The 18,389-nt window shown below is 42.7% G+C and overlaps 1 pseudogene; it reads right to left on the bottom strand.

The window, feature by feature from the left end:
- Positions 1 to 18,389, bottom strand: part of LOC138248876 (zinc finger protein 850-like) — a 142,683-nt pseudogene that overhangs the window by 35,662 nt on the left and 88,632 nt on the right.

Raw genomic sequence — 18,389 nt, 5'->3', positions numbered from 1 at the left:
GGGGAAGGGTGGTGAGACATCGAAGGAAAAAACTAAAGAGTCTTCTCAGGGGCCCCAAAAACCTGCTCAGGAGGGTGGGCCCGAGCCTCTTCACAGTCCACAAATTGGTATAAGAGTAAAAACTTTGATCCCAAGAAGGCCTGGTGTCACACCTCTAAACAGCATGGACACCAAACTGGGGACAAGGCCTGTCCCAAGAAAAGTCCCCCAACTTCTACTCCAGTTAGCACAGGAATAGTTAGTCTCCAAGTGGGATCAACAGTGTGCCCAGAGCAAATCAGGGTTCACACTGAAGCTACTTTTGTCTCTGAGGTTGGGGTGGATATTGCCACACTAGCTGTCTTGCCACCTAACATGCAAAATATACAGGCAGCGGCTCTTGATAAATGGGACAAAAGTAGAAGCCTTGAGGGATACAGGTGTCAGTGTCACCATGGTGACAGAAAAGCTGGTTTCCCCAGGACAGTATTTGGCTGTACAAACATATCCAGTCACCAATGCGGACAGTGAAACTTAGGTCCATCCCAAGGCAATGGTGACTTTAGAATGGGGAGGGGTTACTGGCCTGAAACAGGTAGTGGTCTCTTCTGCAATCCCAGTAGAATGTTTGCTAGGGAATGATTTGGAGTCCTCAGCATGGGCTGAGGTAGAATTCAAAACCCATGCAGCCATGCTGGGTATCCCTGAAATGGTGTGTTTAAGAACCAGAGCACAGAGCAGAGCACAGGGTGAAAAAGAGGTGTTGGAGCCTGGAATAATGGCCCAACCTTCCAAGAGAAAAGGTAAGAGGACTGGGGGAACAGCCTCTGTACAGCAAAAGAAACAGACCCTCTCTTCCAAGGAAGATGTCCTATCCCCTGAGGCAACTGAGTCCATGGAGCTGTAGCCTTACCAGGTAGAGCTCTTGGGCCCAGGGGGCCCCTCAAGGGAACGGCTGTGCCTGGGACAAAAGACTTGTCCCTTTCTTGAAGGCCTGAGACATCAAGCTGCTGAACAGGAGAAAGGAGATGCCAGTGGCTCCCACGGGGTCTATTGGGAGGATGGACACCTTTACACGGAGGCAAGAGATCCCAAACAAGGTGCCACTAGGAGAGTGGTAGTGCCTCAGGAGTTTAAAGAGTTTATCCTCACTTTGGCCCATGATATCCCCCTAGCTGGGGATTTGGGACAAACCAAGACATGGGAGAGATTAGTGAACCATTTCTATTGGCCCAATATGTCCCAGAAAGTAAGGGAGTTTTGTAGCTCCTGTGTCACCTGTCAAGCAAGTGGCAAGACAGGTGTCCATCCAAAGCCCCCCCCCCACCCTGTCATTCCACTTCCAGTGGTGGGGGGTCCCCCTAGAAAGGGTTGGTGTGGGTTCACTGGAAACTCCCACAGCCTCAGGGAATCAATACATACTGGTAGTAGTGGATCATGCTACCAGATACCCTGAAGTAATTCCCCTTAGGTCAACTACTGCCCCTGCAGTAGCCAAGGCCCAAATTTATATCTTTACCAGAGTGGGTTTCCCTAAGGAGGTGGTCTCTGACAGAGGTACCAATTTCAAGTCACCTTACCTCAAACACATGTGAAATGAGTGTGGGGTGACATAAGTTCACCACGCCTTATCATCTTCAAACCAATGGCCTTGTTGAAAGGTTTAACAAGATATTGAAGGCCATGATCGTGTGGCTCCCTGAAAAACTCAAAAGGAGATGGGATGTCCTCCTGCCATGCCTGCTTTTCACCTACAGAGAGGTGCCACAGAAGAGAGTGGGGTGTTCCCCCTTTGAACTTCTGTTTGGCCATCCTGTAAGGGGACCACTAGCACTTGTAAAAGAAGGCTGGGAGAGACCTCTCCATTAGCCTAAACAAGATATGGTGGGCTATCTGCTTGGCCTCTGCTCAAGGATGGCTGAGTACATGGAAAAGGCATCCAAAATCCTTTAGGCCAGTCAACAACTCCAGAAGTTGTGGTATGACCAAAAGGCTGCAATGGTTGAATTCCAACCAGGGCAGAAAGTCTGGGTTCTGGAACCTGTGGCTCCCAGGGAACTTCAGGACAGATGGAGTGGCCCTTACCCAGTGCTTGAGAAAAAGAGTCAGGTCACTTACTTGGTGGACCTGGGCACTAGCAGGACACCCAAGAGGGTAATCAATGTCAATCGCCTTAAGCTCTATAATGATAGGGCAGATATTAGCATGTTGATGGTTACTGATGAGGATCAGGAAGCAGAGAGTGACCCTCTCCCTGACCTCCTCTCAACTGACCCTAAGGATGGGACAGTAGATGGTGTGGTCTATTCAGACACCCTCTCTACCCAACAGCAAGATGACTGTAGGCAAGTCCTACAACAGTATGCTGAGCTCTTTTCTTTGTCCCCTGGTCAGACACATCTGTGTACCCATGATGTGGACACAGGAGGCAGTTTACCTGCCAAAACAAAATATTCAGACAGTCTGACCAAGTCAAAGAAAGCATCAAAGTGGAAGTCCACAAGATGCTGGAGTTGGGAGTGATAGAGCACTCTGATAGTCCCTGGGCTAGCCCAGTGGTCTTGGTCCCCAAACCTCATACCAAAGATGGAAAGGGAGAAATTAGGTTTTGTGTGGACTACAGAGGACTCAATTCTGTCACCAAGACAGGTGCTCACCCCATACCAGAGCAGATGAGCTGATTGACAAGTTAGGTGCAGCCATATTTTTGAGTACCTTTGACTTAACTGCTCCTGGAGCAAAAGAGAAAACAACATTCTCAACACCTGATGGGCATTATCATTTTACTGTTATGCCCTTTGGCTTAAAGAATGCCCCTGCCACCTTCCCAAGGTTGGTGAATCAAGTCCTTGCTGGCTTGGAGTGCTTTAGTGCAGCATATTTAGAGGATATTACTGTCTTTAGTTCCAACTGGCAGGATCACCTGGTCCATCTGGAGAAGGTTTTGCAGGCCCTGCAAGCAGCAGGCCCCGCTATCAAGGCATCCAAATGCCAGACAGGGCAGGGAACAGTTGTATAATTGGGCCACCTTGTAGGTGGAGGCCAAGTGCAACCTTTACAACCCAAGATCCAGACAATTCAGGACTAGGAAGCTCCAAAAACCCAGACTCAAGTCAGGGCATTCCTTGGCTTGACTGGACACTACAGGAGGTGTCATGACCACACAAACATGCCAAGTCAAAACAAAGAAGTGCATGAGAAAAGCAAAGAGATATCCTCAGTGGAGACAGCAAAGCCCAAACTGGAAGAAGGTTTGCAGAGTAATCTTGCGCTTATTTCAAAAGAAGAATCAAGAAGAGAAGATCCAAGATGGCCGCCGTGAGTCCTGAAGGTTAGTTACAGTTCTAGTCTTGCAATCGGTTGGTTGCTAGGTTACGAGCTCTCCAGCTGGAAGCCTTGCACTTCAACTGAGGTCTGACAGGAATCAGCTGTGTGGAGAGAGAGCGCAAATTACATTTGAAGATTATATTACAGAAAAAAGATAAATATTGTGAAGGTTTATTCAAAGAGTTTGATAGTAGACCGTTCCCGTGGAAGTCGGCAAGGCTACAGAGTTAATGTATGAATTAACCTTATGTTTACAAGGTTCTTGTTTAAGATATTAAAGTCAAAGAAAAAACGAACTTTAAAAGAGCAAGTATCTACAAATGTCAAGGTTATAAACAAAGGCCAAGTTTAAAGGAGAAACGAACTGTTAACAAATAAGCATTTACAAATTCAATGGTAATAAACCAAAACAGAGTTTAAAAGAGAAACGAACTTAAATAAACAAGCATTTACAACTACAAGTTATCGACAGATGTCGAAGTAAGGAAGGAGAAACTAACTGTAATAAACAAGCATTTACAAATACAAGTATTGACAGAAGTCACAATAAGACAGGAGAAATTAAATAACATCAGCTGATTTGAAGAACGCATTATCACCAACTATATATATATATATATATAGCAACTTAAAACCAATCTCTAACAAAGGTTGAGAAGTTCTTCCAGAATCAGTAATAAGCATTTTTTTAAGAAGAGCTATCATTTATAGAGAGAAGCAAGGCTACAGAGAACTCAGGGTGAGTGAAGAAATAATAGAATTAAAGAGAATTAAGTGTTGAGAGTAGAAAGAGAAAAAACTGATGTTGTATGTCCCTAGTAATTGCGACTGTGACTCTTGCAGGTGCTGTATCCAATCTTAGATGTGAAGAGGCAGACTGAGTACTGGCGTTCATCATCTCTGTGGCAGTCTCTCTACCATCCCATTCCCCTTTCCCCCTCCGGGGTACTCAGCACGAAGGATTAATATTCGTTGTGAGTAGCTCGGGTCGGGACTGAGGAGTTGTCTTCTGCTTCTGAGGAAATCGAATAGAAGTATCCTGACAGGAGGTTTGTGAAGTGATATGGGTCCATAGTGACTCCCATCACAGAACTTACCTCGAAGAAAATGCCCAAGAAGGTAAACTGGACCATAGAGTGTCAAAAGGCCTTTGACACCATAAAATAAGCTACGTGCTCAGCACCAGTTTTAAAAGCTCCAGATTATTGTAAGCAATTCATTGTGCAGACAGATGCCTCTGAACATGGGATAGGTGCAGTCCTATCCCAAACCAATGATGATGGCCTTGACCAGCCTGTTGCTCTCATTAGCAGGAGGTTACTCCCCAAGGAGCAGCGCTGGAGTGCCATTGAGAGGGAGTCCTTTGCTGTGGTTTGGTCACTGAAGTTGAGACCATATTTATTTGGTACTCACTTTATAGTTCAAACTAACCACAGACCTCTCAGATGGCTCATGCAAATGAAAGGAGATAACCCTAAACCTTTGAGGTGGTCCATTTCTCTACAGAGAATGGACTTTATAGTGAAACACAGACCTGTGACTGCCCATGCCAATGCAAATGGCCTTTCCAGGTTCTTCCACTTAGAAAATAAAGATTCTCCTCGGAAAGGTTAGTCTCATCCTCTTTTGTTTGGGTGTGTGTGTAGGAATATGCCACTGTTGGCATGGTCACCCCCCACTTTTTGCCTAGTGTTGATGCCAGCTTTGATTGGAAGTGTGCTGGGACCCTGCTAACCAGGCCCCAGCACCAGTGTTCTATCCCTAATACTGTACCTTTGTTGCCACAATTGGCACAACCCTGGAACACAGTTAAGTCCCTTGTAAAAGGTACCCCTGGTACCATGGGTCCTGTGGCCAGGGAAGGACCCTAAGGGCTGCAGCATGTATTACGCCACCCTCAGGGACCCCTCACTCAGTGCATGCACATTGCTTTGCAGCTTGTGTGTGCTGGTGGGGAGAAAAGACAAAGTCGACATGGCACTCCCCTCAGAGTGCCATGCCTACAAACCACTGCGTGTTGCATAGGTAAGTCACCCCTCTAGAAGGCCTTACAGCCCTAAGGCACAGTGCACTATAACGCCGGTGAGGGCATAGCTGCATGAGCACTATGCCCCTACAGTGTCTAAGTCAATTCTTAGACATTGTAAGTGCAAGGTAGCCATACTAAGTATATGGTCTGGGAGTCTGTCATTACGAACTCCAAAGCACCACAATGGCTACACTGAATACTGGGAAGTTTGGTATCAAACTTCTCAGGACAATAAACCCACACTGATGCCTGGGTGGGACTTATTGAGAAATGCACACAGAGGGCATCTTAGAGATGCCCCCTGTATGTTAGCCCAACTGCTAGTGCAAGGCGGTTGACCGTCTGTGCCAGCCTGCCACTTCCAGACAAGTTTCTGACCACATGAGGTGAGTGCCTTTGTGCACTCTATGGTCAGAAACAAAGCCTGTCCTGGGTGGAGGTGCTTCACACCTCTCCCCTGCAGGAACTGTAACACCTGGCAGTGAGCCTCAAAGGCTCAAGCCTGGTGTTACAATGCCCCAGGGCACTCCAGCTAGTGGAGATGCCCCCTCTGGACGAGCCCCCACTTTTGGCAGCAAGTGACCAGAGCTGAAGTGACCCCCTCCATCTTGCTTTAGAGGACTAGGACCAATAGGGATAGGGATGTGCTCCCCTCCCCAGTGGGAGTGGGCACAAGGAGGGTGTAGCCACCCTCAGAGACAGTAGCCATTGGCTACTGCCCTCTGACCCTAACACACCCCTAAATTTAGTATTTAGGGGTGACCCTGAACCCAGCTCTTTAGATTCCTGACGACCTCACAAGAAGAAGAAGAAGAAGAAGAAGAAGAAGAAGGACTGCTGAGCTGACAACCCAGCAGAGAAGAGAAGGAGACAACTGACTTGGTCTCTGCCCTACCGGGCTGTCTCCTGCTTCAAAGACCTGCAACCGAAAAGCGACGCGTTCTACAGGTCCAGCGACCCCCTGAAGAGCCTCCACGGGACTGCCTGCAACACTGAGGACCAAGAACTGCCGTGGGCAGCGGCTCTGCCCAACCAGAAGAAAAGACAACCAAATTTGAAGGGACTCCTATCTCATTCCAGAAGTGTGAGTCCATACTACTCTGCACCTGATGCCCCCGGCCCGTGTGCAGAGGAACGAACTATCCAGAGAGGACCCCCAGGTGACTCAGACTGACGTGTCCACCCTGGGCTGACCTCCCCGCACCCCCACCACGACACCTGCAGAGGGAATCCTGAGGATGCTACTGCCCGGGACAAAGATATCCAACGACTGGAGAAGCACGTCACTGCAGCCCCCAGGCCCGTGAGAAACCGACCACCGGTGCAGCAACAACCAGCAGGCGGCCCTCACCCTTGCCCAGTCGGTGGCTTGCCCGAGAGGCCCCCCTGTGCCCTGCCTGCAGCACCTAAGTGACCCCCAGTTCCCTTCATAGAATTCTATTGAGAACCCGACGCCCTGTTTGCACACTGCACTCTGCCGCCTCGTGCCACTCAGAGTGGTTTTTGTGCCTACTTGGGGCCCCTCCAGTACTCCAAACCCCCTGGACTGCCCTCTGACAACGCGGGTACTTACCTGCAAGCAGACTGGAACCGGAGTACCCCCTGTCTCCATAGGGACCCACGTTATTTTGACTCCTGTTTGACCTCTGCACCTGACCAGCCCTGTGTTGCTGGTGCTGCGTGTTTGGGGTTGCCTTGAAGCCCCAACAGTGGGCTACCTATGCCCCGGAGACTGAAGCCTTAAGTGTGGCACTTACCTCAGAAACTGTACTGTACTTACCTCCCCCAGGAACTGTTGAAAATTGCACTGTGTCCACTTTTAAAATAGCTTTTTGCCATTTTAATGAAAACTGTGTACAATATTGAATCTATTCAAAGTCCTAAGTATTACTATGCAAGGTACCTTTCATTTAATGTACCTACATGCTAAATAAATCTTGTGGTTCTAAAAATAAACAAAAGAATATTTTTCTATAAAAAAAAAACTATTGGCCTGGAGTTAAGTCATTGAGTATGTGTTTTCACATATTGCTTGTGTGTGTACAACAAATGCTTAACACTACCCTCTGATAAGCCTAACTGCTCAACCAAACTACCACAAATAGAGCATTAGTATTATCTATTATTGCCTCTGTCAAGCCTCTTGGGGAACCCCTGGACTCTGCTCATATTATATCTCATTCTGATATAGTATATAGAGCCAGCTTCCTACATTAGATGTCTATGTTGCAATTCCATATGTTGCTTTTTAAAACGACATATGTCCAACAGAATCAAATTGCACAGTAAAACACAAATTCTATTTCATGTTGGTCTGGTGGTACTAAGTTTATTTTATGCATGCTACTTGTATAAAGGCAACATAATGCATTTTATAAATGTAGCTTGAATCAAATAAAAAACTCTATTTATAACTTTATATTAAAATGTATGCTGTCTGCTAACATGTTGACAGAAATGCAATTTTTCATTGTTGATAAGTTAGACAGTTTTTTAGATCAAACCAAAAAGAACTATTGTGAGCTTAGGAAGAATTTACCTGGGCCTTTAGCCCACTTGCTGACTCACTTGTGGGCTTCATTTTGCTAACTTTCCTTGTTCCAGCTTGTCCACCATGTGTTTGTCACTACTGTGGAGCACAGTCCCTTCTCCATCTCTCTGATTGGCTGGCTTCTAACCTTCCAATGCTCACTTTTGGGGAACTACTTTTCATTTTATTTACTTAAGCACTTCATGGTAGTGCGTGTGTCTTTCAACATTCTCTATTGTATGCCGGGCCTCACTTTCTGTGCTGTTGTCTCCCTGATGTTCCAAGCTCTCTTGTGTGTTTCTCCTCCCTACTAAACTACTCCATGCTCCGTGTAGCTTTCTGAAGCATGTACTTATCCCCGGCCATGTTGCTTTCCCTCATGCACTGCTGTTCCTCTTCTCATTCACTCCCCATTGCCTCCTTCTCCTCCAGTGCAATCCTGAAACAAAAATGTTTCTTGAGCTGGAACTGGGCAGTGAATTGCTGCTGAAGCCCCTCCTAGTAAAATCACTTTTGTGCTATTCCTATTTATTATTTCCCTTTCGTGAGTTATCTTGGACAGGTAAAAGAAAATGACCACTGTATAAGCTATTAGGTATGTAATAACAAGCAGGCAAGTGATGATTCTTGCATGTGCACCTGTCATCATGCATGTGTGCACCTAAAAATGCCACACCTTTTTTGTCTATGCTGTACAGCATCTCCAAAAGGCAGTGGCAAAGCCAAAGAGTCCCTAAATTGAGACCCACTGGCTTTCCCAATCCTTATATATTTTTGTAAATATTTGTATTGTTTTTTTTCATTGCGAACAGCGCATACTGTTGCAGTACATAATGGGAGTGGAACAGTATATCAGCAAGGAACACAGTATTACAATCTAGAATACAAATAAAAAGTCATGCTTGGTAATCATCTGATCTGCTGGTGGGATTAACAGAATGAACATCAATGAAGGAGACAGGATAGTGCTGTGTGTAATCCATGTGTTCAGCGTCAAGTAGGTGGGTGCGAGGAAGTGGTGCGGTATTTGTTGTTGGGAGCATGGTTTAGCCATAATCAGACACACACCAGGTGAATCAGGTGATAGAGAAGCAGGAGGGCGGTGTGGGCGGGGAGTGTTTTCTCCAGGTGTCTGCACCGACACTAGACTAGAAGTGGGAAGAGCAGGTGTTTGGTGGTTTAGGTCATTGATTTAGCGGTGCAGCATCTATTGTATCATGTGTACAGGAGTGATCATTGTGTGGCGTTTCATCTTGTTTGACTAGATGGAGGAAGTGCGTGTATAATGTGGCCCATTGTGAAGAAATTAGATGTTTACGAAGATGTCGCACTTCCTCATAGTGAAGGACATCGTCCTCCGCTCGCCCTCATTTACGCAGTGCCTAATACCAGGCCCTCACCGATGGGGCTGCAGGCGATCGCCAGTGAAGTGTAAGTGTGCGCTTGGCAAGAAGAAGCTCCAACGCAGCGAAACAGACAGACACTTTATATTGCTTCCGGTGCTTGAAGATACCCAGAGGCAACGCCTACCAGGTACAGAGATCTGGTAGTTCTGTGGCCTCCTGAAAGTGTCATGTACTGCTTGCCAACAGTGCTGCAGGGTTGGACATGAACATAGCATATGCATGAGATTTGCATTGTGACACTGGCGGTGGTCTACCTGTACATTTGGGTAATAGCGTGTAATAACCTGGGTAACGAGGGAGGCTGACAAGGAGCATGGATGGTGCATGCAGGAGTTCCAGTCACGAGGTGATGTGTGCGAAGCGTACAAAAGAGCGCCACCGCCAACTGTAATGGACCGGGCGAGAAGGGTACAGGTAGAGAAAACAGCAGAGGGTGGCTACGGGGAGGGGTCCTCGTTCATCGCTAGCCTCTCCCATGTGTCTCCACGCATTATGCATGATAGAATCCTGCTCACAGGTTGAGTCCTAAAATCACCTGGATTACTTTTCTTGTAGAAGCAAGTCTTGATGGTCTAACTAAGAGCCTTATTCTTGTGATGAGGGTGAAGGAACGAGAAGAAGAGAATGGGAAGGAATAAGAACCAAAACAGAAGGATAAAACAGACATGAGAAATAAAGAGAAAGAAATACAAGTGTACAGAGAAATTAGAACAAAGCTGGAAATGATATAACTGGGTTGAACAGCTAACATGGGAAGTTCAGATGAATCAGCTATGCAATCATTTTGAGATTTTATTTTATTTTATTTTATCTGGGTTAAAATGACACTCACCTTTTCCTTTAATCTGAGAACACTGGAGGTGGAACTCCAGCCTGTCCAAGGAGCTAGAAGGAGCCTGCAGGGCCTAAGCCTAAGGAAGATAGAAGAAACAATCCTGTGAGATCTTTACAGACTTTTTAAAGAATTTGAGCCCACATGATAAGTGGAGAACAATAAAACATTTAACTGTTCAGAGAGCCTTGCAGTTAGCCTGTTACTGACTTAAAACAAACACCTTCTTTTTGCCCTAATACCCTCTGTTCCATGTTCACTATGTGTGTTTTAAAGTGTGTATGAATATGTATAACAGTGTATGTGTCTGTATCTGTCTGTCTTTGCATCTGGACTAGATCAAGATTTATAAAATACAAGAGGCACTCATTATAACATGAAAAATAATAGTACTCATGAGTCAGTATACATAGTCAATGTTTTGTCATATATTTCTGAAAATTAATAGGATTATTTCCAACATAATCCCCAATTACAGTATCACTGTCCAAATCCAAATAGTAGAATTAATTGATCTGTTGTTCCAAGTTTACTATGATCCAAAGTCCAAGTCCAGATTTCTCAAATCAAAGTTCAATCATATTCTTCAAAATATGATATAGCTTATTATTTAAACTTTAGCAGCCGCATCCAAATTGATAGCCAGTCCAAATTTTCTCAAAACAAGATTCAATCATATTCTTCAAAGGATGATATAGCTTATTATTTAGATTTTTTTAATTTTAGCAGCCGCATCCAAATTGATAGCCAACACGTGTTTCGTCCGGGAGTTTCCCAATGACTTCATCAGGGCTGTAAATTATATAAGTACCTATTATTATATGTGTACCCATATTTCCTAATTAAAAGGGAGAGACCTTCACCAGTGTATGGACATAAAAAAATATATGAGAAAATGTAAAAAAGGGGAGAAGAAAATATATGAAAGGAATATAAAAACTAGTTGAAAAGTTGTGGAATGAAATGTGAACACAATGGTGGGATGCAGACATATGTTAGTTCTCAGTGCACCTTAATTCCCAAATGTAAGAGTATCGGACCCTTAGGTATCAAACATAATATATTATTATTAGATACTGTCACCCATTCTTGAGTGAAAGGTGAACATGGTGTTAGGATATAAGAATTAGTGAAAAAGTATCAAAAAATTGAAACTTACTTAAATCGCTCTTATTTAGTGAATATGAGCTGACCCCGTACCCTAGTGATGTCCCTTGCTACTAAAAACCCGTGCAAATGAGCCATACTCTTACCTAAACATATATGTAGATGCGTCCTATATCATAAGTATTCCTTAAAAGCGAATCCCAGAATAATTCTGTTAAGCAACTTATCTGCTATGTAAAAAAATATAAATATAACTATCAAACATGTCCAACCAAACCAATATCAAGAAACAAATCAGAACCATAGTGAACCCTAAAATCCCATCTTTATCTAATCAGAGTTCTTATCAAAATTAACATGCCCTATTAAATAAATTCCTCCAATATAAATAAAATAGGCCAAGTATATAAGTATATCGTAATCATATCTCTCTCCTAAGTCCCTTTTTAAAAAAGCATTACTACTATGTCCTATCCTGAAATCTTGAATAAACTTATATCTAAAGCATGTAGCTTACCTGATATCAGTTATTTCAATCCACCTTCCAATGAGTCAAAACGTGAAGCGTGAGTACGCGTGTGTATCTATCAAGTATCAAAACTCGAGTGTTCATGTCTGGGTCCCTTATATGAGACCACAGACGAAATCTCGCGCTACCGATGAAATAAAAATAAAAGAAGGACCAAGAGTTATGGCGGCCATCTTTAGAGTGAATCACATCTTCCAGACAGAAATGTAGAAAGTAACCATAAAGAAAGGACTACAATACTGGCGGCCATCTTGGAGGGATAAAGTATCAAAACTCGAGTGTTCATGTCTGGGTCCCTTATATGAGACCACAGACGAAATCTCACGCTACCGATGAAATAAAAATAAAAGAAGGACCAAGAGTTATGGCGGCCATCTTTAGAGTGAATCACATCTTCCAGACAGAAATGTAAAAAGTAACCATAAAGAAAGGACTACAATACTGGCGTCCATCTTTAGAGTGAATCACATCTTCCAGACAGAAATGTAAAAAGTAACCATAAAGAAAGGACTACAATACTGGCGGCCATCTTGGAGGGAGTCTCACAAAGACCTATAACAATGGTCGAAAAAAGAGAGGAACTACCTTATATACCAACTATCTTCAAATGATTATATCTCCAATAGTAAACTATTAAATAAAGACCTGGAGAGAGCATTGTAATACAGACCCTAATAGGAGTGCTCATATTAAAATGAGATGTCGTAAATAAAATTCAAATACCAACCGAAATTAGAATTTTATGTGTTATTAGCAATGAGTGTAAAACAACAAACCATCTACAGTGAAGATTAGTAAATAGTTTTAAAGAAAATCAGTAATATATAAGGAAAGTACAGTCAATATATTAGTAATATTTGAATAATATATCCCCAGAGATTATATATCTAAACTTCATAATGTAATTGGTTGCAGAGGTTGTTACATTGAATCATTTTGTTAATAATCCTACCAAATACAAAGCAATGATCACAAAATTGAATGTACACTACTTTCACAGAAAATCAAATTTCATCGCCAGTACGAGCTATCATTGACCAGTAGATACATTAGTTAAGGTGAATTACATTTCACATTAGACCAGAATCTCAATATACCCAAATGATGTCAGTTTACAAAATTTATATGAACTTATATTAATGACAAAATTTAGTCAAATATCATATTGACAATATTGAGATAAGTTACTACTGCTGAATACTGTTAAGATGTAAAATATGTTTTCCCTAGTCACCAAGAAAGTATTCAAGTTCCCTATCCGTATTTAAACCTGTCTCAACTGCCTTCAATCGTAATATCCACATGGCCTCTTTCCTCCTTAGTATCAACTCTCTATTACCTCCTCTAGGATCAATTCCTACATGCTCAATACCAAAAAACTCAAACGATTTGCAAGGTCCTTGAACTTCACATGATATTATATGTGCTACTAAAGGATATCTACAATCCTCACGTGCAAGTGCCCTGGCATGCTCACCTATCCTAGCCCTTAGTGGACGAATTGTACTCCCCACATAGTACCGGTTACATTTACAAGGCACCACATATATCACAAACGGGGTACCACAGTTAATATGTGTTGTGATTGTCCTGCCATTGATTAAGTTTGTTTGACCAATGACTTTGTGTTTCACCACTGCGCATATTAGTTGCTCAATGTTCACCAGTAGCACATGGTATGTTTTGTTCAGTTTAGCCGCCTATGGGCTTTGACATGGCATTAGCCATTACTTTCTGTATTCCGTTTAGCCGCCTATGGGCTTTGACATTGCATTAGCCATTACTTTCTGTATTCTGCCTATTGGCTTTGACATGCTGTATTAGTCTAGCTGCCTATTGGCTTTGACATGATATTATATATTACATTTTGTATCAAGCTCAGCTGCCTATTGGCTTTGACATGATATTATATATTACATTTTGTATTCAGCTCAGCTGCCTATTGGCTTTGATATGACATTAGACATTGCATTTGATATTTAGGTTAGCTGCCTATAGCCTTTAACGTGGAGTTAGACATTGCAGTTGAGAATCCAAGCTGTATTTTTCCAAGCTGTGTTTTTGCACAAGATGAACCAAGATGTTTTTCTCACACCAGACTAGACCTGATAAGAGAGAGTACAGGTGGTGTTTTTCCTTTCGGCTCAAGCCTGGGAAGAGGAGCAGTCTAGGAGATGTGGCCAATCTCCAAAGGCTTGCGTAGTTTTCCCGAGTCTGAGAGGAGGGGGCACACCTTTGTAACGGATGACACAGGCTTCAGAGAATTAGATTCGAATCTGCCTGACTTCGTGCTGGAACTTGGCGCCAGTTGCCAGCATCCCGTGTGAGTAGATAAATCTCTTTCTCGCAGCTGACAGGAGTCATCAGCTTGCAGACCCTAGAAAGATGAAGCTGTAAATAGTTTCTCACACGGTGAAGTATTTGTTTTGCTTTGCATTCAATATCTTATAAATATAACCTGCTGTGTATATTGCAAACTGTGTTTTCATTGAACATGTGCTTGAAATTTACTAATTCGTCCCTTACGAAATTGCGGTTGGGGAAGAATTAACAACAATAAAAGTCTTCTTTGAACTCAGAAGTGCATTCTTGATATTTTATGTAAGTGCTGAAAACGAGATAAGGACAGAAGCACTACATTTGGTACCAGAAGTGGGGTGGTTAAGGGGTGTTGACGAATTAATAGATTTCTACGTGCACACTTTAAAAGTGTAATTGTTTTTGTTGTTTGGAGAATTACAGAAATTGTTTTTTTTGTTGTTTGGAGAATCACAGAAGCACGGCAGACCATGTTTGAAAATGCAGTCAAAGTTCACCGATAACACGGACGAGAACGAGAGAGCTCAGAATGTGATTTACGAGTTAGTGTTGCAAAATGCACAAGTAAAACAAAAGATTTTAGAGCTTCTTACTGTTTGCACTAAGCAAGAGACACCAAGTTTCATTAGCTTGTATGATTTTTGGAAACAGAATAGCCCTCATTTGAGTGAAATCCTAACACTTTTGTATATGGTCACTGGGAAAAATAATATGCAGCTGCGCGCTTGTGATTTGGCAAATGAAATAATGCAGACTTTAGGTTTCTGCGCAGTGCAAGAGGTAAATACTGATTTACATGTAAATCAAGAACAAGGAAAGAAAAGAGTGCCCCTAGCTAGGATCATACACTGGATCTGGTACTTGCAAGACAGGGCTAGAGTACCACAGGTAAAAGAGTCACCAGTGAAATTGAGTGCACCATTTGAATTTGTGTCCACTGAAGATAAAAAGCATGTTTGTTTTACTAATGATTCATTGACTGAAATGTTGTTTTATGGCACAGGAGAAGGAACAGCGTTGTACAATGTGTGTCAGATTTTAAAGCAAGAGCTACGTGAGATGTGTCATTTTTACACTGATTCTTGGTTCATTGCCAATGGTTTAGCAGTTTGTTTTTCCACATGGCTTGCACCTAACTGGTTCAATTCCCTTTCAGATGTTAAAGAGAAAAATTCAGAGAGAGAAGTGTACACCCAGAATTCTGCCTTAGTGGGGATGGCTAAATGGGTGCCCCAGAAATGTGAACAGCTGGGAGAAAAAGCCACTTACAGGTGGGCAGAGATGAGAGAGATGCACATTCCCCTAGATTTGATAAAAACTGTGCAGCACGCACAAAAGCAATCTGTCATGCAAGCAGTCACAGAGCAGTTGGGGAGAGGAAAGTTACCAGGACAGAAATGGCAAATTGAGCAGGTTTTAGGGAGAGTGATTGTTGCAAATTACCAAGGAGAAATCGAAATTATTCTGATAACTAGAAAATAATCTGATTCATTCATACAAATTGGAGACAGAATGGCCCAAATTGTCAAAAGTGCAGTGAATGGAGGTTTGGTAAAGAATGAGTCTGCCCCAGCCCTTCTGACCGTGCAAGAAAAGGGAAGCTGTGGTATAGCAGATAAAAACCTCAGTGTTGAGGTGTGGGATGAAGCCCTAAGTGACCCTCCAGAACCTGCAGAAATTATAACAAAGGGCCCCAAAAACGTCCTGCTGATTATAAAACAGGGAAAGAAAGAGGAAGGGTGCAGTTTAAATGACAAATGTTATTTGCAAGAAAAGTCATACTTGTTTCTTTTGCAGATCCTACCACGTTTCGCCACTGTCCCTGAGTGTGCTGTGTGGTCCCCCTTCGGGTGTGTGCGTGTGGGGTCGGGGAAGGGACCGAACCCCTAACCTGAACCTGGCTGAGTAAAGTGCCATCACCATGGATCCATTTTGCGCAAATGGCACCTTCAGTTCAAGTTCAACTTGTTTGATTGCATTCTTCCACTGGAACTAAACTGTCTGTTTTTTCGTATGGAACTTTGACTTTTGCTTAACTTCCAGCATACCTTTCAGGTGGACCATGCACCTTTACATGAGGAGAACTCATGCTACATCAAATTGCTATTTTTAGTCTTTTCTGTGTAGATGTATCTGATGTGAAAGGTTATGAGATCTATATGTTAATGCACTTCTATTGCTTTACAGGGATTACTTTGATCATTCAAATCTGACTTGCTGATAATGTTTTTTTGTGCTGATGTTTTTTGTTTTTGTTTGAAACAAGAGATATGTGAAACAAAATTCATTGGTCAAAGGGTGGAATGTCCTGCCATTGATTAAGTTTGTTTGACCAATGACTTTGTGTTTCACCACTGCGCATATTAGTTGCTCGATGTTCACCAGTAGCACATGGTATGTTTTGTTCAGTTTAGCCGCCTATAGGCTTTGACATGGCATTAGCCATTACTTTCTGTATTCAGTTTAGCCGCCTATGGGCTTTGACATTGCATTAGCAATTACATTCTGTATTCTGCCTATTGGCTTTGACATGCTGTATTCAGTCTAGCTGCCTATTGGCTTTGACATGATATTATATATTACATTTTGTATCAAGCTCAGCTGCCTATTGGCTTTGACATGATATTATATATTATATTTTGTATTCAGCTCAGCTGCCTATTGGCTTTGATATGACATTAGACATTGCATTTGATATTTAGGTTAGCTGCCTATTGCCTTTAACGTGGAGTTAGACATTGCAGTTGAGAATCCAAGCTGTATTTTTCCAAGCTGTGTTTTTGCACAAGATGAACCAAGATGTTTTTCTCACACCAGACTAGACCTGATAAGAGAGAGTACAGGTGGTGTTTTTCCTTTCGGCTCAAGCCTGGGAAGAGGAGCAGTCTAGGAGATCTGGCCAATCTCCAAAGGCTTGCGTAGTTTTCTCGAGTCTGAGAGGAGGGGGCACACCTTTGTAACGGATGACACAGGCTTCAGAGAATTAGATTCGAATCTGCCTGACTTCGTGCTGGAACTTGGCGCCAGTTGCCAGCATCCTGTGTGGGTAGATAAATCTCTTTCTCGCAGCTGACAGGAGTCATCAGCTTGCAGACCCTAGAAAGATGAAGCTGTAAATAGTTTCTCACACGGTGAAGTATTTGTTTTGCTTTGCATTCAATATCTTATAAATATAACCTGCTGTGTATATTGCAAACTGTGTTTTCATTGAACGTGTGCTTGAAATCTACTAATTCGTCCCTTACGAAATTGCGGTTGGGGAAGAATTAACAACAATAAAAGTCTTCTTTGAACTCAGAAGTGCATTCTTGATATGTTATGTAAGTGCTGAAAACGAGATAAGGACAGAAGCACTACAGTGATCCTAAAGGTCTTTCCCAAATTATCACTAAATTCTATCCTTTTACGGCTTGCCCATTTACATAATCCACAATGTCCACAGTTCCGAAAGCCTATTGTGTAGCTGGACAGCCAGTTCCCCTTATTGAGATCTAGGGGATAACTCGGACTTAAGATGCCTCTCAAGCTTTTACCTCTACGAATTGTAATTTCCGGTTTAGCACCGACAATACCTTTTAAGGATTCGTCCTGCAACAGAATATGCCAATGTCTAACTACAAGCTTAAGTAATGCTTTTGAATTCTGAGTGTAGTCTGTTATGAATCTAACTTTTCCTTGCTCTATTTGGTTGTCATGTACCCTAGGCTTCAATGTATATTCCCTTTGGATTTTTTTAACTCTCTGTTTTGATTTACTAATAAGCTGCTTGTGGTATCCCCTTTGTTCAAAGCGCTTGCACATATCTTCAATGCATGTCTCAAACTCTTCGTCCTTATTACAATTGCGCCTAGCTCTGACCATTTCACCATATGGTATCGCAGAAATCTGATGGTAAGGGTGGGCACTTGCTGCATGTAAGATAGAATTACAGGCAGTGGACTTCCTATACAACCTGCTTTGAATACTATTGTGTTCAATATATAGTTGTACATCCAAAAAGTCAATGCTAGTATTGCTGTGCTGGTAAGTAAATTGAATATTCATATCATTTGCATTAAGGTATTTGCAAAATTCAGTAAGTTGTTCCACACCTCCTGTCCAAATCATAAGACAATTGTCGATATAACGACCCCAGTACAATATGTCAGAGTGCCACTTGGCGGCCTCTGGGCCCCAGACCCACTTCTCCTCAAACCAACCCATAAATAGGTTCGCGTAAGAGGGGGAGAATCTCGAGCCCATTGCCACACCTTGTTTCTGTCTGTACCAGTCTCTCTTGAACAGAAAAAAGTTGTTATTCAAAATTAACTCTATCATATCTAGTATCATTC

This window comes from Pleurodeles waltl, chromosome 8 (genome assembly GCF_031143425.1).
Source record: "Pleurodeles waltl isolate 20211129_DDA chromosome 8, aPleWal1.hap1.20221129, whole genome shotgun sequence".
Lineage (NCBI taxonomy): Eukaryota > Metazoa > Chordata > Amphibia > Caudata > Salamandridae > Pleurodeles > Pleurodeles waltl.
This window is presented reverse-complemented; position numbering and strand designations above follow the sequence as displayed.